This window comes from Salvelinus alpinus, chromosome 12, assembly GCF_045679555.1.
Source record: "Salvelinus alpinus chromosome 12, SLU_Salpinus.1, whole genome shotgun sequence".
NCBI classification, from domain to species: Eukaryota; Metazoa; Chordata; class Actinopteri; order Salmoniformes; family Salmonidae; genus Salvelinus; species Salvelinus alpinus.
In genome coordinates, this window is record NC_092097.1 from 1,977,608 (window position 1) to 1,985,846 (window position 8,239).

At 43.5% G+C, this 8,239-nt stretch overlaps 1 long non-coding RNA gene across 1 annotated transcript; it reads right to left on the reverse strand.

The window, feature by feature from the left end:
* Window positions 1-941: 941 nt before the first annotated feature.
* On the reverse strand, window positions 942-2,352 carry LOC139535210 (uncharacterized). Its single transcript, XR_011667076.1, has 3 exons — window positions 2,295-2,352; window positions 1,882-1,997; window positions 942-1,787 (listed from the first exon to the last, which is right to left on the reverse strand). It is a non-coding gene; the product is annotated as an uncharacterized lncRNA (long non-coding RNA).
* Window positions 2,353-8,239: the final 5,887 nt, after the last annotated feature.

Sequence of the window (8,239 nt, forward strand, 5' to 3'; positions counted from 1 at the left end):
AAGCATATACTGTACAGTACTGTATTTCTTCATCAGATTCTTTATGCTTTTGTTAATAATATAATGATGAAAATACTCTTATAAAATGCAGATGTTGACTTAGTTATGGATACCTAACGAATTACTATGGGAATAAATATCACTGATTTACAGAAATATTGGAACAAAGTTGTCCAAGGCAAACAATTTAGAATCCTCCAATCTCTTATGCTCTAGCCTACTCCTGACTGTCACGTTGTACATCGCCATATTTTCCATTCCATCCTAACAGAAACCCTGAGTGTTTAGTTTTTAGTTTTCCCGGAATAGAAACACCATAATATTAATCAAATTAATTAAGCCACATTTCTTAATCAATCCCATATACTATGTTATTACAAAAAAGGTTTTACATTCTCTGGGAACGCCAATATGGAAGACTATCAAATGCTTCTCAAAGATTCCCTCTGGTGGTCAAACTAGCACTAACTTGCATTAATAGAAAAAATGGCTGACAATTAGATAACGTCCCACAGGGTGTGCTGCAGTATGACAACTTTTAAAAGGAGCATCTACTGTAGTAAGTGCCTATTAAGTGCCAAATTTCATCTTAAATCAGCCATAAATCCCCTTGTGAAGGCGGGTGGAAGCTTGTTGTGTACTCAGGGAGGGGCAATTGAATGCAGGCTTCACAAATACAAAAGAGTATATTAAAAATGTAGCCTGTTATCTATGGGTAACAGGGTTGACGTTTTATGTTCAACCGACTCAGTTTTTCACTACAAAACACCAGAAATGGCCAAAAAGAGTAGAACCAACTCACCTGTTTTTACACTATTAGATGTTCAATGTTTCTTTTGCTAAACAGTTTTACCATAATAAAACGGGCGCTCAGTTGCTTTTTTATTTGTACCTTAGAATGAATCACTTGTTGCAATTCTTACACGGACACGAAGTCAATCTTAAATGAATCATTGTTTATTGTCGGCGCGCTGGAGAGGTTACAACAAATTTAATGCACCATAGTGAAAGTCTGTCAGGAGCTCTCACGTGGCCGTCCCATTAGTTAACTTATATACTGCAGACAAGTCATATTTGCATGATTTAGCTTATTCAGAATTAATGAATCATTAACATTCGCTTCATTCAAGTGACCGACCAATAATGGGTCATGCATGTGACAGACCAAAACCTCAAATGGCTTCTTCTCTCTAGGCTGAGACCTTGAAACTGAGATATCGTTCTCAGAATAAGGGTCTAGGCGTACTGCCAAATTGCAGATAGTGAGGGTTCGTTAAGTCAGTCACTTGCATGAACACAAAAGGTTATTAGAAAAGCACCAACATAAAATTCTGACTTTGTCAGAGCAACAAAATAACAAGGGCTTTACAATGATGGTGAAGACTTAGAAAATGTTGGTTATCATATGGCCACTTCGCTGAACATTTGCATGAAGTTGGAACTTTGTCAACTTTGGTCATATTTCACAAACTATTAAATCGCTGAATGTCTCCTTGTGTCTAGTTTGTTAAGCGGAGCGACACAGGGGAACCCAAGAGCAGACTCAGATGAGGAAACAGGGATGAATGAACCAAAATATTTGTTACACAGAGAGATATGGAGTGCAGATCCGGGGAAGCTCGGATGAGTTGCAGAAAAAACAGATGTGGAGACTGAGGTTGAGGTTGGCTGAGTAGAACAGGGTAAACAGGTCCTGAGGGGAATCCAAGGTAGTGGTGGTGAGTAAACTCCAGAGCAAGGTAGTTGGGTGGTGAGATGTGGAACAGGAGACAGAGACAGAGCGGTATCTGCAATGAGAGGATAAACGTGTCAGGCAGGGAAACAGGCACAGCAGAATAACAGGATCTTGAGTAATCATACATGGCTAGAATCAGAACTGACTGAGCAGAGATTACGATCTGGCAGAGTAGAAGTGGCAGGACTGATTAGTTGTAGAGGTCTTGATAATGGAACGAGTTGCAGCTGGTAGGGATCTGATCTGACTCCAGCACACCTGTCTCCAACCACACAATCACACAGAGAGAGAGGATGAACACCAGAGGGCGTAGCAGGAGCAGATATGACAGTTTTATCGCTAGAAAGTAATGCCTAGCATAACCGCCCTGTTAGAAACTTGGACGTTCAAGTTTACCCCAAACTGTAAGCTTTTCAGTATATTCCATTAAGAAAAAATACTGGGTAGTGTGTTTTCCTCACTTGGTATGATGTGCGCATTCTCACTCTGGTATTTTTGTTGGAGTAATGCCACAAGGTCAGGCTTTCTGTCATTACACAAAGATGATTGTTTTTTATACCTGCGGAGACTGACTCGTCGTTTGTCTGACTGCAGGGCAGGTGCATGTTCATTTCCTTAGCAGAAAATGAGAAAAGGACAAGAAGAAGGTAATTAAAGTTGAATTTCTGCCAGTCCGGTGAAAATAATTTCTAGATTTATTTGTCAAATGCGACGAATACAAAAGGTTTAGCCCTAACCAACAATGCATTTTTTTTTTTCAATAAATAAAAACAATACCTACAAATAAATAAAAGTAACAGATAATTACAGAGCAGCAGTAAAAATAACAATAGCGAGGCTATATATATGGGGTACCGGTACAGAGTCAATGTGCGGGGGCACCGGTTAGTCGAGGTAATTGAGGTAATATGTACATGTAGGTAGAGTTATTAAAGTGACTATTGCAGGAGAAAATTCATGACTATTGGTGATCAATATAAGGTTAATTAACCTCTCTGGGATATGTGGGACGCTAGCGTCCCGCATGGCCAACATCCAGTGAAAATGCAGAGCGCCAAATTCAAATAAATTACCATAAAAATTTAACTTTCATGAAATCACACATGCAATACACCAAATTAAAGCTACACTTGTTGTGAATCCAGGCAACATGTCAGATTTCAAAAACGCGTTACGACGAAAGCACACCAAACGATTATGTTAGGTCAGTACAGAGCCACAGAAAAACACAGCAATTTTTCCAGCCAAAGAGAGAAGTTAGAGATAAAATGAATCACTAACCTTTGATGGTCTTCATCAGATGACACTCAGAGGACTTCATGTTACACAATACATGCATCTTTTATTCGATAAAGTTCATATTTATATCCCAAAATCTCAGTTTACATTGGCGCGTTACGTTCAGTAATGTTTTGCTTCCAAAACATCCGGTGATTTTGCAGAGAGCCACATCAATTTACAGAAATACTCATTATGAATGAAAATACATGTGTTATGCATGGAACTTTAGATAAACTTCTCCTTAATCCAACCGCTGTGTCAGATTTCAAAAAAGCTTTACTGTAAAAGCACACCATGCAATAATCTGAGTACAGCGCTCAGAGCCCAGCAAGCCAAAGAGATATCTGCCATGTTGTGGAGTCAACAAAGTCAGAAATAGCATTATAAATATTCACTTACCTTTGATGATCTTCATCAGAATGCACTCCCAGGAATCCCAGTTCCACAATAAATGTTTGATTTGTTCGATAAAGTCCATAATTTATGTCCAAACACATCCTTTTGTTTGCGCGTTTAGTACACAATCCAAACTGACTGGCAGGTCCAGGCAAAAGTTCAGACGAAAAGTAATATTACAGTCCGTAGAAACATGTCAAACTAAGTATAGAATCAATCTTTAGGATGTTTTTATCATAAATCTTCAATAATGTTCCAACCGGAGAATTCCAACCGCATGACCAGCTCGTGGCACTCTGCCAGACCTCTGACTCAATCCCCTCTCATTCCCCCCTCCTTTATAGTAGAAGCATCAAACAAGGTTCTATAGACTGTTGACATCTAGTGGAAGCCTTGGGAAGTGCAACATGACCCCATTTCCACTGTATCTTGGATAGGCAAAGAGTTGAACCTCAGATTTCTTCTCAGGTTTTTGCCTGCCATATGAGTTCTGTTATTCTCACAGACATCATTCAAACAGTTTTATCAGTTTTATAATTATATGCATATTCTAGCTTTTAGGACAGAGTAGCAGGCTGTCACGACTTCTGCCGAAGTCGTTGCCTCTCCTTGTTCGGGCGGTGCTCGGCGGTCGACGTCACCGGTCTTCTAGCCATCATCGATCCATTTTTCATTTTCCATTGGTTTTGTCTTGTCTTCCCACACACCTGTTTTCAATCCCATCCATTACCTGTTGTGTATTTAACCCTCTGTTTCCCCTCATGTCTTTGTCAGAGATTGTTTGTTGTCAGTGTAGTGTTTATTTTTGTATAGGTGCGCGTCGGGTCTTTGTACCCATATTTGTTTATTATCCATTTTCTTATGAGTGTTATGGAGCATGTTTCTTGGACATTTATTAAAAGACTCCATTTTACACTCCGTTTGACTCTCCTGCCACCTATACACACGTCTCTGACACAGGCAGTTTACTCTGGGCACCTTTTTATCCAAGCTACTCAATACTGCCCCCCTGTCCCAAAGAAGTTAATAGACGTGTGCAAGCAGAATAAAGGCTGAGCTCAGGTGAATGAACAGAGCTGGGTCAACATGGAGTTAATCACTAGACATGTAAAAACAGAACGTAAGCAGAAAATGTATGCCTGTGCTGTTATAGGCCTGAGGGAAGTCATTGCCTGGTCCTGTGACTGGCTTTAAGGCATGTGCTTGTATTGTATATGTATGTCTGTACCATTACAGGCTTGGGGAGAGCCATTGTGTAGTCCTATGAGTATCATTGGACAGACACCTGCATTATGTGTGTGTGTCTTATTTTTTGTATCATTGCTATGGATACGCCACCAATAGAATCTGTAAACAAGCAAGAATTGAGACAAAGATAATGGTGGCAAGAGGCCAAGGGGTGTTATTAATCATCTACATAGAGGGGAGTGACCATGTGTGTTATCTGAAAGTAGAAACCTATAAAGCCTGAGGTTTGTAAAAAGAGAAGGCAGTTGCTCCATGGAATCGCTTGGCTTTGTTACTTTTTGTAATAAAGGCTATTTGAATTCACAAGCTCCGGTATCTGAGAAATATTTGATTCAATATTTCCACGACACTATGCATAGAGAGCAGCAGCAGTGTAAAGGGGTAAGGGGGGGGGGAATGCAAATGGTCTGGGTAGCCTTTTGATTAGATGTTCAGGTGTCTTATGGCTTTGGGGTAGAAGCTGTTTATAAGCCTCTTGGACCTAGAATTGGCACGCCGATCAAATTTTAGGTCCTTCCTCTGATATCACCTTCCGGCGCCGACAGAGATGACCGCCTCGCTTCGCGTTCCTAGGAAACTATGCAGTATTTTGTTTTTTTATGTGTTATTTCTTACATTGGTACCCCAGGTAATCTTAGGTTTCATTACATACAGTCGGGAGGAACTACTGAATATAAGAGCAACGTCAACTCACCATCATTACAAACAGGAATATGACTCTCCCGAAGCGGATCCTGTGTTTTGCCTTCCACCCAGTACAATGGATCTGATCCCAGCCGGCGACCCTAAACAACGACGCCGTAAAAGGGGCAAACGAAGCGGTCTTCTGGTCAGGCTTCAGAGACGGGCACATCGCGCTCCACTCCCTAGCATACTACTCGCCAATGTCCAGTCTCTTGACAACACGGTTGATGAAATCCGAGCAAGGGTAGCATTCCAGAGAGACATCAGAGACTGTAACGTTCTTTGCTTCACGGAAACATGGCTCACTCGAGAGACGCTAACGGAGTCGGTGCAGCCACCTGGTTTCTTCACACATCACGCCGACAGAAACAAACATCTTTCTGGTAAGAAGAGGGGCGGAGGTGTATGCCTTATGATTAACGAGACGTGGTGTGATCATAACAACATACAGGAACTCAGGTCATTCTGTTCACCTGATTTAGAATTCCTCACAATCAAATGTCGACCGCATTATCTACCAAGGGAATTCTCTTCGATTATAATCACAGCCGTATATATTCCCCCCCAAGCAGACACATCGATGGCCCTGAACGAACTTTAGCTGACTCTATGTAAACTGGAAACCACACACCCTGAGGCTGCATTCATCGTAGCTGGGGATTTTAACAAGGCTAATCTGAAAACAAAACTCCCTAAATTCTATCAGCATATCGATTGTGCTACCAGGGCTGGTAAAACCTTGGATCATTGTTATACTAAACTTCCGCAACGCATATAAGGCCCTCCCCCGCCCTCCTTTCGGAAAAGCTGACCACGACTCCATTTTGTTGCTTCCAGCCTACAAACAGAAACTAAAACAGCAAGCTCCCGCGCTCAGATCTGTTCAACGCTGGTCCGACCAATCTGATTCCACTCTTCAAGACTGCTTCGATCACGTGGATTGGGATATGTTCCGCATTGTGTCCAACAACAACATTGACGAATACGCTGATTCGGTGAGCGAGTTCATTAGAAAGTGCATTGACGATGTCGTACCCACAGCAACGATTAAAACATTCCCAAACCAGAAACCGTGGATTAATGGCAGCATTCGCGTGAAACTGAAAGCGCGAACCACTGCTTTTAACCAGGGCAAGGTGACCGGAAACATGACCGAATACAAACAGTGTAGCTATTCCCTCCGCAAGGCAATCAAACAAGCTAAGTGCCAGTATAGAGACAAAGTAGAGTCGCAATTCAACAGCTCAGACACAAGAGGTATGGGGCAGGGTCTACAGTCAATCACGGATTACAAAAAGAAAACCAGCCCCGTCGAAGACCAGGATGTCTTGCTCCCAGACAGACTAAATAACTTTTTTGCTCGCTTTGAGGACAATACAGTGCCACTGACACGGACCGCTACCAAAACCTGCGGGCTCTCCTTCACTGCAGCCGAGCGGAGTAAAACATTTAAACGTGTTAACCCTCGCAAGGCTGCAGGCCCAGACGGCATTCCCAGCCGCGTCCTTAGAGCATGCGCAGACCAGCTGGCTGGTGTGTTTAAGGACATATTCAATCAAACCTTATCCCAGTCTGCTGTTCCCACATGCTTCAAGAGGGCCACCATTGTTCCTGTTTCCAAGAAAGCTAAGGTAACTGAGCTAAACGACTACCGCCCCGTAGCACTCACTTCCGTCATCATGAAGTGCTTTGAGAGACTAGTCAAGGACCATATCACCTCCATCCTACCTGACACCCTAGACCCACTCCAATTTGCTTACCGACCCAATAGGTCCACAGACGACGCAATCGCAACCACACTGCACACTGCCCTAACCCATCTGGACAAGAGGAATACCTATGTGAGAATGCTGTTCATCGACTACAGCTCAGCATTTAACACCATAGTACCCTCCAAACTCGTCATCAAGCTCGAGACCCTGGGTCTCGACCCCGCCCTGTGCAACTGTGTCCTGGACTTCCTGACGGGCCGCCCCCAGGTGGTGAGGGTAGGTAACAACATCTCCACCCCGCTGATCCTCAACACTGGGGCCCCACAAGGGTGCGTTCTGAGCCCTCTCCTGTACTCCCTGTTCACCCACGACTGCGTGGCCATGCACGCCTCCAACTCAATCATCAAGTTTGCGGACGACACTACAGTGGTAGGCTTGATTACCAACAACGACGAGACGGCCTACAGGGAGGAGGTGAGGGCCCTCGGAGTGTGGTGTCAGGAAAATAATCTCACACTCAACGTCAACAAAACAAAGGAGATGATTGTGGACTTCAGGAAACAGCAGAGGGAGCACCCCCCTATCCACATCGACGGGACAGTAGTGGAGAGGTGGAAAGTTTTAAGTTCCTCGGTGTACACATCACGGACAAACTGAATTGGTCCACCCACACAGACAGCGTTGTCTTGTTTCTTCAACCTCAGGAGGCTGAAGAAATTCGGCTTGTCACCAAATGCACTCACAAACTTCTACAGATGCACAATCGAGAGCATCCTGTCGGGCTGTATCACCGCCTGGTACGGCAACTGCTCCGCAGTTAGTGAGGTAGTGAGGTCTGCACAACGCATCACCGGGGGCAAACTACCTGCCCTCCAGGACACCTACACCACCCGATGTCACAGGAAGGCCATAAAGATCATCAAGGACAACAACCACCCGAGCCACTGCCTGTTCACCCCGCTATCATCCAGAAGGCGAGGTCAGTAAAGGTGCATCAAAGCAGGGACCGAGAGACTGAAAAACAGCTTCTATCTCAAGGCCATCAGACTGTTAAACAGCCACCACTAACATTTAGTGGCCGCTGCCAACATACTGACTCAACTCCAGCCACTTTAATAATGGGAATTGATGGAAATTATGTAAAAATGTATCACTAGCCACTTTAAACAATGCCACTTAATAT